Source organism: Ambystoma mexicanum, chromosome 1p, assembly GCF_040938575.1.
Source record: "Ambystoma mexicanum isolate Mex_15411 chromosome 1p, UKY_AmexF1_1, whole genome shotgun sequence".
Taxonomy (NCBI): Eukaryota; Metazoa; Chordata; class Amphibia; order Caudata; family Ambystomatidae; genus Ambystoma; species Ambystoma mexicanum.
This window is the reverse complement of record NC_090921.1, coordinates 65,269,758-65,286,113: the sequence shown is the minus strand read 5'-3', so window position 1 is coordinate 65,286,113 and position 16,356 is coordinate 65,269,758. Positions and strand designations below refer to the sequence as shown.

The 16,356-nt window shown below is 46.9% G+C and overlaps 1 protein-coding gene across 8 annotated transcripts in view; it reads right to left on the bottom strand.

Annotated features, from left to right (window-relative positions):
• Window positions 1-16,120, bottom strand: part of LOC138566157 (extracellular calcium-sensing receptor-like) — a 578,577-nt gene extending 562,457 nt beyond the window's left edge. For 7 of the 8 annotated variants that reach the window (XR_011301857.1, XR_011301859.1, XR_011301856.1 and 4 more), the window contains exon 1: window positions 15,951-16,120. The gene's annotated coding sequence lies outside the window, so the exon portion shown is untranslated. The remainder of the gene's footprint in view (window positions 1-15,950) is intronic. The other variant, XR_011301853.1, reaches the window with a different exon arrangement.
• Between the last annotated feature and the right edge of the window lie 236 nt (window positions 16,121-16,356).

Sequence of the window (16,356 nt, the reverse complement as noted above, 5' to 3'; positions counted from 1 at the left end):
GCCTTCTCCCCAGTGGATGAAGTACCAATGGCAAGTGGAAACCTTCACTTACTGGCTGAGGAACCCATGAAAATCTCAGCCAGTGTTTCTTTAGTATCCCTGGGTCTGTGGGAACAACAGAACTTAGATGTCTATAACTCAATCCCAGATAATACTAAAGAGTAATACAGAGATAGTGTTCTTGTGAATGGTCAGGAGACTCCTGCCATCAGAGACACTGGGGCCAGCATTACTGTAGCTGATGAATCATTTTTCAAGGTTGAGGATGTTGCTAAGGCACCTAAGTACCTAACTAAGCGTGCTGGAGGCCCTGTCCAAATGCTTCCTCAGTTACCAGCTCTGATCCAGTGCAATTACATGACTGTCAGAATACCTGTAAGTGTGCAGAGTGAAGCACCTGGGAGAGTCCTGTTGGAGAATGGCTTAAATACTCTTGGAGTTGTATCAAGCGCCCCCCAGGCCTCCCAGCAAAAGGAAACAGGAGAAGACTAGGAAGGCCAGAGAGAGTACCTTAAGGGGCTCTTAAGAGGAGGAAACTATAACTCCCAGTCCACAGGATTTACTGACTGCACTTTCTAAGAAGAAGGAGGAAAAGGGGAACCCTCCAACCACCAGGAAGAAACCAGCCAGCACTAATGTGCTACCAACCAGGACATCCCCTAGGGGACTGCCCAAGATCACACCTTTGATCCCTCCACCAGCTGAGGCTGAGTGTGTGGAACAACCTTGTGTGGTTGTGGTTGAATCAGCTGCTGAAGAATCAGAGCTGGAAAAGGACCTTGCTCCTGTTGGAGATCTGGATCCTGCCGACCATCCTGAGCTGCAGACTTTACTGGCAGAAGGTGGACCCTGTAGGGCAGACTTCAGCAGAGGTTAAAGAGAGTGTCCTACTCTTGAAGGTCTTCACCAACAGGCAGCTTCCCAGCTAGATGGGCAAGAGCCAGGAAAGCATAGGTTGTACTGGGAAGATGGCCTCTTCTACGGTGAACCGACTGAGTCTATCCCAGGGGACTACAGAAGACTTGTAGTGCCTCTTGGAAAGCAGACTCCAGTTCCTACAGTTAGTCCATGAGATACCTTTGGCTGGTCACTTGAGTTTCAAGAGGACCAAGGAAAGGCTCTCTTTATACTTCTACTGGCCTAAGTTGGGGTCTGATGTAGATAGGTACTGTAGGAGCTGTAACACTTGCCAAACCTCTGGCAAGAGTGGAGCCAAGAATGTGGCACCCTTGGTGCCTCTCCCAGTGGTGGGAGTCCCTTTTGAGAGGGTACAAATCACCATTGTTGGTCCCTTAGACCCTCCAACATCTTCAGGAAACAGGTTTATCCTGGTTGTAATAGACCATGCTATTAGGTATCCTGAAGCAATACGTATGAGAACTGTGACAGCTCAGGCTGTGGCTAAGGCACTACTTGGTATTTTTACCAGAGTAGGTTTTCCTAAGGATGTTATCTCTGACAGGGGATCCAATTTGATGTCCCACTACATGCAGGCCATGTGGAAAAACTGTGGAGTAACTTACAAGTTCTCAACTGCCTACCATCGTCAGACAAATGGATTGGTAGAGAGGTTCAACCGTACAATGAAGAGCATGATAGGTGCTTTAGAGCAACCCCTTAGAGGAAAGTGGGACCTTCTACAGCCATGCCTTCTCTTTGCATATAGAGAAGTCCCTCAGGAGGGAGCAGGCTTTAGTACTTTTGAACTTCTTTATGGCAATCCAGTTAGAGGCCCCTTGGCGCTAATTAAGGAGGGGTTGGAGAGTGCTCCTTCCCCCAAGCCAGTGAGAGTCACTGAACATGTGATAGGTCTCCAGAAGAGAATGTCACACGTGATGGCAGAAGCATCAGATAACTTGAAAGCAGGTCAGGCTGTGGTGAAGCATTGGCATGACCAGAAGGCCAACATGGTTGAGTTTACTCAAGACCAGCTAGTTCTAGTTATGGAACCTACAAGGCAGAGGGCCTTACAGGACAAGTGGATAGGTCCCTTCAAGGTTGTGGGTAAACCTGGAGAGGTCAACTATCTGGTGGACTTAGGCAATCTAAGAAGACTCCTAGAGTCTTTCACACCAACCGTCTAAAAGCTTATGTCTCAAGACCAGAAGTGGAAGCTTTGCTTCTAGCTTCAGCTCAAGAGGAGGAGAGTGAACCTCAGCCTGACCTAATCAGAGGCCAGCCTTTAAATGAGAAAATAGAAGGAGTTAATCTCTCTTCTAATTTGACACTTGAACAAAAGGAGGAGTGCAAGTTTCGTTAAATCAGTTTGCCACCCTGTTTTCACTATCAGCAGGCTTGGCCCCTTGGGGCCAGCATGATATTCTCACTAGTGACTGTTTACCTGTAAAAAGCAGAGGTTACAGGATGTCAGATCATGTAAGATCCCACGTAAAACAGGAGATCAACAAGATGCTTGATCTAGGGGTAGTAGAGCCTTCTGCCAGTACATGGTTAAGTCCAGTGGTTCTAGTACCAACGTCAGGATCCAAGGAGTTGAGATTCTGTGTGGACTATAGAGCTCTTAATGCAGTCACAAAGACTGATGCCCACCCTGTACCAAGGACAGATGAACTGGTGGACAAACTTTGGTCAGCCAAGTACTTAAGTACATTTGATCTCACTTGAGGCTATTGGCAAATAGCACTGACAGACCTTGCCAATGAGAAAACTGAATTCTCAACCCCAGCAGGCCTCTACTAGTTTAAGGTAATGTCTTTTGGACTAAAGAATGCACTTGCTACATTCCAAACGATGGTTAATCAAGTTCTGAATGGGATGAGGACTTATGCATGGCATACTTGGATGACATTGTAGTGTTCAACCCTACTTGGAAATAACATATTGACCACTTAGGATATGTTTTGCAGGCTCTTGAGCAGGCCCATCTGACTATAAACGCAAGTAAATGTCAAATTGGTCAGAGTAAAGTTGTCTACCTTGGACATGAAGAAGGAGGAGGTGAAATCAGGCCATTGCCTAGCAATATAGAAACTGTACAAAAGGGGCCACCCCTACTACTTAAACCCAGGTGAGAGCCTTACTAGGACTCGCTGGTTACTATAGGAACTTCATAGAGAACTATGGGACCATAGCTTCTCCCTTGAATGTAATCTCCTCTCCCAAGTGCCCTAAAAATGTCAGGTGGAATGAGGAGTGCACCCGAGCATTTGAAGGCCTAAAGAAAGCCCTTTGTCAAGCTCCAGTCCTAAGAGCTCCTGACTACAACCAAACCTTCACTGTGCAGACAGATGCTCCCAATACAGGTATAGGTGCAATTCTGAGTCAGCTGGATGAAAATGGTAGGGAGCACCCCATTTGCTTCATCAGCAGGAGGCTGAAGGAACCTGAGACAAGGTGGGCAACCATTGAAAGAGAATGTTTTGCTATTGTCTGGTCACTGAAGAAGTTTAGACGATACTTGTATGAATCTACTTTTGTGATTCAGACTGACAACCAAAGATGGTTGATGCAAATGAAAGGGGGAATCCCTAAACTACTGATATGGTCAATCCGCGTTCAAGGGTTTGATTTTACCATTGAACACAGGTCTGGGTGTCACCACCAAAATGCTGATGGTCTCTCCAGGATGTTTGACCGACTGGAGTAAGGTGATTCATCCAGGAGTGGATTAAATACTCCTGTCCCTTAGTCTGGGGGGGACGATGTTTGGGAGAATTCTCAAAATGTGCTTATTTCCCTTACCTTTTGAGACCCCCAACAACTTTGCTGGATTTCTAGGATTTGATTTTTTTACCTGGGAAGAGTGTGGGCCTTTTTCCCCACTCTTCCGTGTATTTTGATTTGTGTTTTACTTTTGTGTTCTTTGGTTATGGTGTTTTAAACAAACTCCATGGGCATCATCTTTTTCTGTGTGTCACACAGCAACTTCGGTGCAGTGGCACAGGGGTGTCTTTCAGACTCCCCAAGGATTAAACACCTTCTCTGGGACTGACTACTGTCTCCCAGAGCATGTAAAGTTAAATTGACTTTACTAGTCACTTTAAATTTATGACCCAGCACACAATATCTTCCTATAGCGTGCTGGAGGGGTTGCCTAGCCTCCCCTGAGTCAAAACACTCATGTAACAATCATATGTTACCCTTTCCTACGTTAAATGGCTGGTGGCAATGGTTTAGATCAAACTACCATGATTTTTTCCGACTGCGAACAACGGCAGCTAAAATTCGGGTCAGCCATGTTTTTCAATATGGCGCCCAAGACCTATCTGTAAAAACAGACTCCGGTCGACTTTTTTCGTCATTTCTTTTAGGAAAGGTCCTTCTTTTGTTTGTCTCTGCGTGCCAAACCAGGTTTGGTCCCTTTGTTTGTTGGCCTTTGGCAGTCTTCAGTGCTGAAGCCCCCCTCTGGCGCCAGGATGTCTGGGGTGGATAGGATGTGAGGGAGGAGCCAAAAACTATCTGTGCTTAGTCTCCTAGAGGAAATGAATGCACTCTGGTGTGATTAGCTGGCTGGCTGTCCAGCAAGGACAGCCACCCTGCTGTGTGAGTGACAGCAAGGCTGGAATGAATGGGGGAAAACTGTTTAAAAGCAGGTCTCTGGGACTTGGAAAGCAGAGCCGACCACTTGAACAAAAGAATCGAAGACGAGCTGAAGGAAGAGGACTGCTGCAACTCCTGGAAGACCGGTGAAGCCCTGCTTAAGGTTCGAATTGCCTGAAACTCCATCGACAGAGAAGCCCTTCAAGGTTAACTTCTTCCCTTGAGTTTGGTGGGACCAACCAACTCACAAGCCACCTGGACACCGTCCCCATCTGGTCGAATTTTCATCAGAGTGCTGTTGAAAACCAGATAGCCAGAGGGAAAGAAACCAGCTCGTGGTCTTTAAGGCACTGACACCTTAAACCAACATCTTGCTACAGCTTTTGGCCTCATCCCTGGGCAGTGCAGGAACCTCCTGACATCCTCCTTCTTGTCCCCACGACTGAAGCTCAGGAACAGCGAGGTCTGCAGGAACTGTCAGGAACAACTGCCTCAGCTACAGCTCTTCTTCATTGAAAAGGTACTGTGCAAACACAGTCCGGAACTCTTTTTGGCCATCGCGAAAGTTCGTGGAACTTTCCTCAAACTCGAAGGCTTATCCTTCCCTAAACATTCATCAAACTTTTTGCCAAGCCAAATCATTTTAAAATCTGTGGCAAAGACTTAACCGTTATCTGATAGATAACGGTTAAGTCTTAAGGGGTCAAGCCTGGTGATAGTGAAGACAGGAAGGCAAACTGATTTAACAGAAACTTGCCCTCCTCCTGTTGATCAGGTGTCAAATTAGAAGAGAGATTAATTCCTTCTATTTAGCCACTGTGCTATCATATACAAAGACCCTGAACTATTGACTTTGGCTCAGGCCTATTGAGAAGTATTGCTGGTTGTAGTTAACTGACACCCTTTGCCCTGCCTATGAATGTATTTGGGCTGCCTTTCTTATAACCTTGTCTTTTTACCCCCCTTTTAAATAACCGAAGTGCCATTTTGCTCCCACTTCAGGGGAGCTGAACTTGTTCAGTAACATATTGGTGGTGTGTGTTGTAGTGTATTAGTGTGTGATATTGAGCGGCTCTTACAAATGGAATGTTTTCCAACTGACTGTGTAAATAAATGTATATTCTTTTACCAAGAAACCTTGAATCTGTGTTTATTTGAAGCACTGTATTAGTTGGTCCTTTGTGTAACTTGTTCTACTGCTCACTCAACTCTTGAGATAAGTCTGGCTGCTCAGCCAGTGCTACCACATAACTGTGTAGTACGGGCTTGTACCAAAGGTGAATTTGTACTGACACTTGTAGTCTTAATTGCATGTAGTGTTCCCCAAGGGTACTGCATGTGATTCTGCCTAACAGCCGGTCTGGTAGTGACAGTGCTGGTAAACTACCAGCGCCGTTGCTATCGACTGGCAAACTATGAGGTCTGTGGGCGGGCCCCCACCAGGTCTGATCTGGCGGGCAGAACGGCACACGCCTACAGACACTAACGGTAGCACCGGCACCACTCAGAATGGTGCCAGTGCTACAGTGCTTCCTATTCCCATTAAGCCCCATGGGGCTCAAATGGGAATGGGGACTGACAGGCACCGGCACCCGGCATAGTAGGAATTACTCCGTCCAGCAAAGTCAAAATTACTCGGTAATTCCTCATTACCGTGTGCTGGATTTATTCACAAGTCTGGCGGTAGCCTGTCAGTTTTACAGGCACGGCTGCCGCCATACTTATAATGAGGACCACTGTCTGAATGAACCTCAAGCCCCTTGGCTCTTTGATGTAACAGTGGTGGGACCCCTGCTCATGGGCCATCCTGGATTGCCCCCATATAACTAATCTTGTGCACCCATATATTCTCCATGTACTAAACAAACTTGAACACCCTTGTTTGATCCAAAAGGTGTTTGACAAATGTGCCCTGAAACAACACATAAAGATAATGCCCCTGGACAAATGCACCTCTGCTCCTCCAGTGGTCCAGGCCAAGAATGTGCGCCCTAGATACAATTCACTGATGGCAGTTTATTATGTTGGGTTTTATGTTTTGTATTAAATCTTGCATACCCATGATTCTTGTGAAGCTTAGCTTAATTTGAGTAATAACTGTGTGGACGTGGCTTGACCCCTCACCCCTCCCTGATGAACCCAGATGACCTGCATGCCTCAAGAAGCAACAAATTCAGCTCCAGCCAATCCAGCAGCAGCACCACTACACAATGTATAATGTCTTGTTCAGCCAAACCAATGAAATATTTTATATAACCCATATAACATACGTCATAGATGATGCGTTTTTGACATATAATGTGAAGTTTCTGTATTATGGGCAGAGCGCTCTCGGAGTAGCAGAGTCCTCTGTGTGCCCATTTCTATTTTTATATAAAGAATATCCTTTACTCACTCACGTTCTCTCCTGGTCTTATTCCCTACTGAGGTGTGTCCACTGGTGTTAATTTATTCTGTTGTTTTTATTATAACTGTGGGGGATGACCACTTTCATTTACAGAGGCATTCCCATCAACATTCAACGGCAAGTAGAGGAAGAGCTCCACTGGAACAAGATATCATAGAGCCAGTGGCAAGCCCTACATCATGGGTATCCCCCCTGGTACCTGTTCAGAAAAAGGGTTCAGATGTCCTTCATTTGTGGGTGGACATGCAGAGGCCCAATCAGGCCATCAAAAGGGAAAGACACCAGGCTGAGAAGGAGAGCCTAGTGGTCGTCTGGGCCTGTGAACATTTTCATTTATTTTTGTACGGGAAACCATTCAAGATAATAACAGACCACCAGGCCCTGATGTTCCTTTATGGCAATCGCCAGGCTAAGATGCCGCCCTGCTTCCATAGGTGGGGCCTAAGGCTGCAGGACTATGCGTTCGATTTCATCCACCGGCTGGGAAATGAGGAAAACCCAGCAGACTTTCTGTCTAGTCAAACAATGCTGGGGGACACCCCAGAGTCCTCAGTAGCAGACAGGTCTTTCGGATACCCGGTGCAGCAGGCAATCCCGCAGGTCATTGAAGCAACAAAGCTCATGCAAGAAGTTGGCAGTGACACTGTGTGTCATATTATCGTTTAAGGACTCAAGTCGGGAAAAGGGAGGAGAGCAAAGGAAAGGGGTCGCCTTGAGGTTAAAGAGATGAGGAAAGATGTTAATAGCTTTCTACAATTGCAAGAAGAACTGGCTGTGTCAGAAGAAAATCTGTTGGTAAAAGGCAACAAAATCGTAGTGCCTGCTCTGTTGCGAAAGAAGGTGATAGACATAGCACACGAAGGACACAGAGGAATGGTCGCCACCAAGAGGATACTGAGACAATGGGTGTGGTTCCCAAAACTGGATTCAACGGTGGAGGAGCTACTGCGGGCATGCACCACGTGCTGCCTCATCACACCCAACCGACACACAGAGCCACTAAACATGTCAGAACTTCCAGGGGGAGTGTGGGAGGTGGTAGCGGGTGACTTCTTTGGTCCTGTTGAAGGTGGGAAATGGTTACCAGACATTTGATCGAAGAAAATTGGTCGACTGGACAAATGGTCGAACCAATTTGGTCGAAAGCCAAATGGTTAAATTTTTTATTTTTTTATTTTTACCCCCTTTTATTTTTGAGGGGGGGTTCCCCCCAACCCCTTTTTTTCTAAAAAACCCTTTTTTTCCCTAAACTACAACCTTAAAAATATATATATAAATAAAATAAAAAATTCGACCATTTGGTTTTCGACGAAATTACGTCGACCAAATGTCCTGTCGACGAATTTTTTTCGATGAAATGTCCGGACACCATGGGAAATATGTGCTTGAATTCATGGACGAGTATTCGCGATTTCCGGAAGCACAGTTGGTATAATCCACAGCGGCACACCACATCATCCACAAACTAGACCGGATTTTCACGGCCTATGACATACCACAGCAGGTCAAGATGGACAATGACCCCTATTTTCAAGCCACGACTTTAAGACGTTTGGCGAGTACATGGGGTTCCAACATCGAAAGATAACTCTACTATGGCCACAGGCTAACGCAATGATCAAACGTTTTATGGCCAATCTAAAACGGGAACTGCAAGTATCACAACTTACCAGATAACCATATGAACAAGTACTCCATCAATTTCTGGGAGACTACCGGAGCACCCTGCATAGCTGCACAGGAAAATTCCCCACAGAAGTGGTGTTAGGAAGAAACATTTGCACGTGACTAGCACAACATCAGACTGAGCACAGCAAATACACAGGTGATGAGGACTTGCGAGAAAGAGATGAAAACGCTAAAAGCAAGATGAAACATTACGCGGACACCAGAACACGGGCCAAGGGTTTGTCTCCAGAAGTGAGGGAGACCGTGGTGGTCAAACAGCCTGAACCAGCAAGCACATGGACGCATTCCACAGTAGACTGTTCATCATAACCCCCCAGAAAGGATCGATGGTCATTGCTGAAGGAGACCACGACATGTAACTAGAAACTCATCACACTTCAAAAGATGGACACTGGCTGATCTGCAGAGGAGAAACAGATCTCGTGAAAGAGGAGACAGTTATTCGTCAAATGAATCCTATCAGGGTGACGGCGAAGACTCAGACGTGGACGAGCAAAGAGGCCTGATGTGTGAGGCGCTGCCCGAGCTATCAGAAGAAAGGTTCTAACGACCTCAATGGGCAAGAATAAAACCACAATGACTCATTGAAGCAATCAAGTAACTGCACCATGCAAATGTTTAATTCGGTGGGGGTGTCCTGTTGGGTATTGTAGTTCCAGGGGTGGGCAGGAACCGGGGATCGGGGCTGGAAGTGTTGCAAGGGACAGGGACGGGCAGTTGGAGTATGAATAATAAAGACACCTACTTGCCACCCCTACAGATTTAGGAAGTAGGCTACTGCTTTTTAAGCAGTTCTACCGCCTACAGATTTGGGTGACAGGTCCTACTGCTTTTTACAGTGGCAGGTAATTTATGTGACTCTAAGGCAGGCTGCAGGACAAAGCATGCGACACATTAATTAGTCTGTCTCTTCCATGGGCTCGTAGGTGCATACTTTGATTGGGCTCAGACCAATCCACTGACCTGACACCTACATGACTCTGTGCTGCACTGTTGCCGTTACAACCCTTAGGTGAACCACCAGTGAAGGCATGTGGCAGAGCGTAACACCATCACACAGCATGTGCCTATCAGACTGAGAGGGTATCAGTCTCCATGTCATTCAGTGTTCAACTTGCACTGCAGGAATACAAATGTATTGTGGAGGCTGCTGCTACAGAGAAGTTAAATGTTAAATGTTAAAGGTATTTGTACCGCGCACCGTCACCAACGGAATTGGTCCCCAGGCGCTCTGGCAGATCTGTAAATGATAAGGAGGGGTGGGTTAGTAAGGTGAAGAGGGAGTAGGATAGTGAGAGGAGTGGTGTTCTGTTGGCAGCTTCAACTCGGTATACACCAGATGCTGAGCTTTGGTGAGGGTATTGGATCGGTGTCAGTCCGCGTGTGCTTTTGCTCCGGCATATGTGTTGTTGCAGTGTTGTGAAGTGCGTGCAGCTTGTTGTGCGAGAGATGGTTGTGTGAGTTTTTGAGTGAGATAAGTATGCAGAGTTTGAGCTTATATTGGTTAGTGGGTTACCTGACCTTTAGCATGCTAACATTCACAGATTTCTAAGTGTGGGACCTGTTGACCCTCACAATTCTACCTAGATGCGGCGCAGGCCGATGTTTAGGATTCCATCTAGGTGTGGGCATGCCAACATTCAGAGTCCCATCTAGATGCGGCGCAGTCCAATATCCACAATTCTAAGTGTGGCATACGCTAACATTCAGGTTTCACCTAGGCGCGGGCATGCTAACATTCAAAGTCCTGTCTAGATGCAACGCAGGCCAATATTCACAATTCTATCTAAGTGTGGACATGCTAATATTCACAATTCTATCTAAGTGTGGCCATGCTAATATTCACAATTCCATCCAAGTGTGGAACATGCTAATATCCACAATTCTATCCAAGCGTGGGCATGCTGACATTCAAAGTCCCATCTAGATGTGACGCAGGCTGATATTCACAATTCTATCCAAGTGCGGGCATGCCACTATTCAAAGTCTTATCCAGATGCGACGCAGGCCAACATTCACAACTCTATCCAAGTGTGGACATGCCAATATTCACAATTCTATCCAAGTGTGGACATGCCAACACTCACAATTCTATCTAAGTGTGGACATGCTAACATTCCCAACACTATCCAAGTGTCGACATGCCAATATTCACAATTCTATATAGGTGTGGACATGCTAATATTCTCAATTCTTTCTTAGTGTGGACATGCTAATAATCACAATTCTATCTAATTGTGAACAAGCTAATAATCACAATTCTATATAAGTGTGGGAATGCTAATATTCTCAATTCTATCTAAGTGTGGGCATGCTAATATTCACAATTCTATGCAGGTGTGGACATGCTAATATTCTCAATTCTATCTAAGTGTGGACATGCTAATATTCTCAATACTATCTAAGTGTGGAGATGCTAACATTCAAAGTCCTATCTAGATGTGACCCAGGCTAACATTCACAATTCTAAGTGTGGCATATGCTAGTATTCAAGTTCCATCTAAGTGTGGCGCTTTTTGACCTTGACAAGTATGTTAGTATGTAATGATAGGCAACTTCGACAATCCTGTCATGAATAAGTTCAGTCTGGTGGTCACAAATCTATTTGAGTGTACCTGGTGTGAGTCTATGGCAGTCTATGTTATTTGGAGGTAAGATAGAGTGGTAGAGGTTTTCTGGAGTAGAGTGATTGCTCCACTCCCCACCCATGCCACACTCACAGTTTTTGTTGTTGTCTGTTGACTGCTGGCTTCACTGGCTTCCCCTGCGGACACCTGCAGACACATCTTGGGGCCGTCCTTTGCCTCGGGGTCCTTCGCCGCAGGGCTGCCGGGCAGAGGGCTGCCCTTGGATGTCCTTGAAGTGGGGTGTGGGGACCAATCCGGATGGAGTGGACATGTTGGGAGACGGGCAGAGGGAAACCAGAAAGCCAGTGGGCTGGGGGAGAGGGACCACACGCCGAGTGCGCTATGGTGCTTTTAAGCACCTTTGCAAAAATAACATTGCATGGTTTTGGGATGTGGGGGTCAGGAGACTTCTTACCTTCGGGCTGGGCTCACTGCAAATGGCGGGGAGCGCCTACTGGAGACCTTCGCCAGGGCCTCTGTTTTTTTTTTTTTTAAAGGACCAATCGGGGCGATGGGGAGGCGGGCAGAGGGAAACCAGGAAGCCGGTGGGCTGGGGGAGAGGGACCACGTGGGGGGAGAGGGACCATACGCCGAGTGTGCTATGGTGCTTTAAAGCACCTTTGCAAAAATAACACTGCATGATTTGGGGAGGTGGGGGTCAGGAGATTTCTTACCTTCGGGCTGCCTTTATCTAGGTGCACCAGCGTTTCAGCTAAGGAAACTGCAAAGAATCCAAAACGCTGCGGGCCCCTTGCTCATTAGCCTCCCTCCCAGAGAACACATCAGCCCCACACTAAGAGTGCTCCACTGGCTCCCTATTGGTCGACGCACTCCCTTTAAAGCCATGTGCATCACTCACATTGCCATTGACAAGACCGGCCTGGAATTCCTACAAGACAAACTCACTCTCTACCACCCCTTGAGGACACTGAGATCCGGCACAGCATCGCTCCTAGTTGTCCCACGTTACAGCTGCACCAGACTGGGCAGAGCCTCCTCTGTCCAAGCCCTGATCACCTGGAACTCTCTGCCCCTCCACATCCGCAACATTGATAATCACTAAACATTCAGAAAGGCCCTCAAAACCGGTCTCTTTCCTTCTTCCTCTTGAAACCTTCTCGCACTCTATAATGTAGATACGCGCAGAGAAACACTGGCCCAAACTCCACAACACACCTATGCACCCAAACCTCCACGAATGCTGGCAGCGTTTGCAGCAGCATACCATTATACACTCGCCCCCGCCGGCCCTCACACCCAGACGATTATATATCACTCCCCCGTCCCTCCTGGTCCCTCTCCCACTGCTCAGGATCTCAATCTAGGGAGACCACAGATGGCGAGACCAGTCAATCGCCCTGGACCTAATAAAATGACATTGAAGAGGAACTCCCTCCGAGTTTAAGGTATGTATACCTTGCACCACATCTGCAAATCGGTCTGGCAGCTCGCATAGCCGTCCACACTGAAACCCCTGACATAACTCAACACCTCTGCCATTAGTATGCAGCGACAACCTATGAAAACATTGGTCTAGCTGGACACACATCGAGTCTCTGGCACTAGCATTCTATGCTCAACCACCAGCAGAAGCTGCCCATGTGCCTGACCTCAGAGTTGCTTACAGGAGACTAGCCAGCCCACCTAAATCCTAACCTGGCAAAAAGTGCACAAGCATCATAAAATGAACTCCTAAAATCTCCCACAAAGGGCGTTCCAACCAAAAGGCGCATTGAGGCCATACAAACGGAGGAAAAGGAGCTAGATAAATGACTAATACAATACAATACCTAAGCCAGGGTGTAGAAAAGAGGGTGGATCCTGAGACAGGGGAAAGGACAACAGTTACAAAGAGCATTTCGGGAGATTGGGGAAAGGTGAGGTGGGGGTGGTTACAATGAAGGATCAGGAGTTGCAGAAGGTATTTTTTGGGCAATCTTAGATCGAAGTGGTCTCGGTGCATAAGAAAAAAAGACATGAGTTTTGACGAGCCATAGGGAAATTTGTAATGTGGTATGGGTGTGTTGGGTTTCTGAGCGCAAGGTATCTGCAGGGTGTAAGAGGGAAATGCAGCCTGCTCAAGGATCGAAGGACAGCCAGAAGGGGAAGCAAATGAGATAATGGATGGATTTTAAAAGGTCTCCTTTGTGTCTGTAGTGGAAATGTAGGTGAATCAGGGAAGGTTAATAAGAGTTGTGATGAAGACCAAGGAATCAGCTTTAAACGTTTAAATTGCCATGGGTGAGAGAGTGGGAAAAGGTTTTCGCTGAAGGCGAAGTTGGGATTAATGAAGAATGTTGGGCAGTTAAAAGGTGGACAAGACAAGCAGGCTGGGGTAATACAAGTTGAGGAACTCTTAGATTGTGGGCTTAATAGCGATGGGAGAAGGGAGTCGGGAGAGAACGATAATTCATGGACTGGTTTTGGTGAGCGGTACTGGATGGCAGATTTTGTTGGCATGCAGGCATGAAGCATATACAGGTTACAGAGGGGGGAGCATATTTCAGTGTTGCCAGCAAGGAGATCATCAAAGTCGCTTGTCATCCCTATACAGGGGAATAGAGGGATACAAAGACTGTCTGGTGGATGTAGCTGCTTGGACCCCTAAGCTTTCAGGTGTAGGGTGCTTAGTCAAATAGTCTGGATCAATGGATGAAGGTCTATATTTTCTGGTAAAATGTTTCTTTACCGCTGGTCCAGACTCTGAAGTCTCCCAATTTAACATGACCTTTCTTTAAAGGGCTGCATGAAAAGGCAGTACTGGATCCTTCTGAGGACCCTGGCGCGGAATATCTGTCATGTCATCTTGTTCGTAGGTGGTAGAATTCCTGTTCCAGCCCATGAACTCCACAACCCTTTTCATAATATTCCTGTATGGTGAATCAGTATGATCAGCTGGGTCAGGTTCGTCAAACTCCAGTTCAGGCGAAGTGTCTATGCCACTAACTGACTGAAGGCATTCATAAAGATCAGATGGGTCAACCAGCTCCTCAGGAGCATTCTTTGTTCCATAGTTCAGCCCAAAAGGGGTAGAATCCTGCGAGGATTGCTCCTCCTCATAAATAGAAGTCATGGACTTGAAAGTCTCTTTGGCAAATGGGTTTAAATATTACCTGTGGGTTGAGGCCAGGAAGGCATCGGCACTGATTTCGGCAATGGCGTCGATGACTCTACAGGAATCGAAGTCGTCTTCTACAGAGGCTTCAATGGCGAAGTTGTTGACGCTGGCTTCGACAAAGTTGTCAAAAGTGCCTTAGACAAAGGTGTTGTTGAGAATGGTGTCGACGAACCCTTCGGGACTGGTGTTGACAAAACCTACGAGACAAGCGTCGAAGGTTTGGAACCTGCCGCAATTTTGTCCGGCGTTGCCTTCGATTTATGCACCGACAGGCCTGTCGACTTGATCTTTTTCTGAGGTATTGGAGAAGGTTCTCTCGACGGTATCCTTGATTTCTCGCCGGATTTAGAGCGTTTAGTCTCAGACCTTCCTCTGTCATCCAAAGAATTAGCTGAGGCATGGCCTTCGTGCGATTTCGAGGTGGTCGGGCTGCATTCTCAAAGATCGCATCATTGAGGCTCTAAAAGCCTCCCATTTTCTAGGGGTATCATGCTTAGTTGGACAAGTGATAACCCCTGTAGAGTCAGAAGGAGATCAGTGACATCTCTTCTTCGAAGAAGATTTTCTCAACCGACTCCTCGATCAAGACTTCTTTGACTTACACCGGGACGAGTCCCTAGACTCCCCAGAGTCTTTATTTCTCTTCGAAGAAGCCTTCGAAGTTTCCTCCCCACCACCAATTTACCTCATCGTTCCTTGAGAGCTTTTCTAGTCATAGCCAGACAGGACCCACATTCATCAATCCGATGGTCAGGACCCAGGCACCACAGGCAGACGCGATGGGGATCAGTGATGGACATTTTCTTCCCACAATTCTGGCATTTTTTTAAAACCTGTTTTTTGGGTCGAAGCATTAGAAGATGAACAAATCTTGATGAAAAACTGAAGCGCCGTTTCAAATACACAGAAAAACGGAACTGAAGCCAACGGGCACGGCTCGAGCTATTTGTACTGCATGTGACGTCGATGCTCTACGGCAGCCCTCGAGGGACATAGACGCAACGACAGAGCACAGCGCTCTCTGGTGTGGATTTTTTTTTTTTTATAAAGCCACAAAGCTGGTACAAATATCAAAGATGAGGCATATATGGGAGGACACAATCCATTCGAAGTATTATCTGATTGTCTAGGTGTAATCCTTGACTGCTGCACTGTGTACTCATTGTGGACCCCTTACAAGCTCACCACCTCTTGAGACTTGGCCTAGAACGTTCGTCTAGCTACCTTGAACTAGTTTGGCTACAGCTCCACAGAGTTGTCCCTGTCACAATATAGGTTGGCTTTCTATAGTTTAGAAAATCAGTCCCAACAAGATCCATGTGGGACTTGAGGGCCACTGAATTCCAGTACAGGACAGGGTTGCGGTGGAGGACTCAATGATGGTGGTGGGGGACTACACATTTGTCAAAGTTCTTGCCTTTTTGCAGGTACACAAGTAAGAAGAATGTAATTTAAATACCTGAAGTTAAACAATACTGCTCTACTTACTTAGAAGTCGGATGAACACAGCTGACAACCATAACATTCTTCTCTACTCGCAAAAGTTGCCTACCAGCTCTGTGTGATGACCTTCTGTGAAGTTAGGTAACTGAACTTGGTGTTAACTTACCATTCAGAATCTAATTTGTGCCAGGCCAACCCATTTTGGGTTTCCAAATGCTGTTGGCGGCATGGCAGAGTGAGGCATTCCAATCCAAGGCTGCTTTCTCCGCCCAGCATGGCGGCCAGTGCTGACACCAGTGGAACGTGTGCCCGCCCTCTAGTTCTAGTTTATGGAAGTGACGTAAATGCACGCACGCCACACGTTAGCAATGTCCTTTCTTCTAATGCGACGGAGGCATTGGTTGGCAAGCGGGTGTTTTCTACGGTGGCCGTTGTTGTTCTCGAGCCCTGGCACCCTGGGCTGTGTGTGGCGGCTTCCGGAGAGCTCACGAGGCATTCAGCAAAAGCCTGAGAATCGGGGCCTCCAGCAAAGGCCCCGCTGCCCGTATGAGAACCTCAGCATGAGCCTGGCA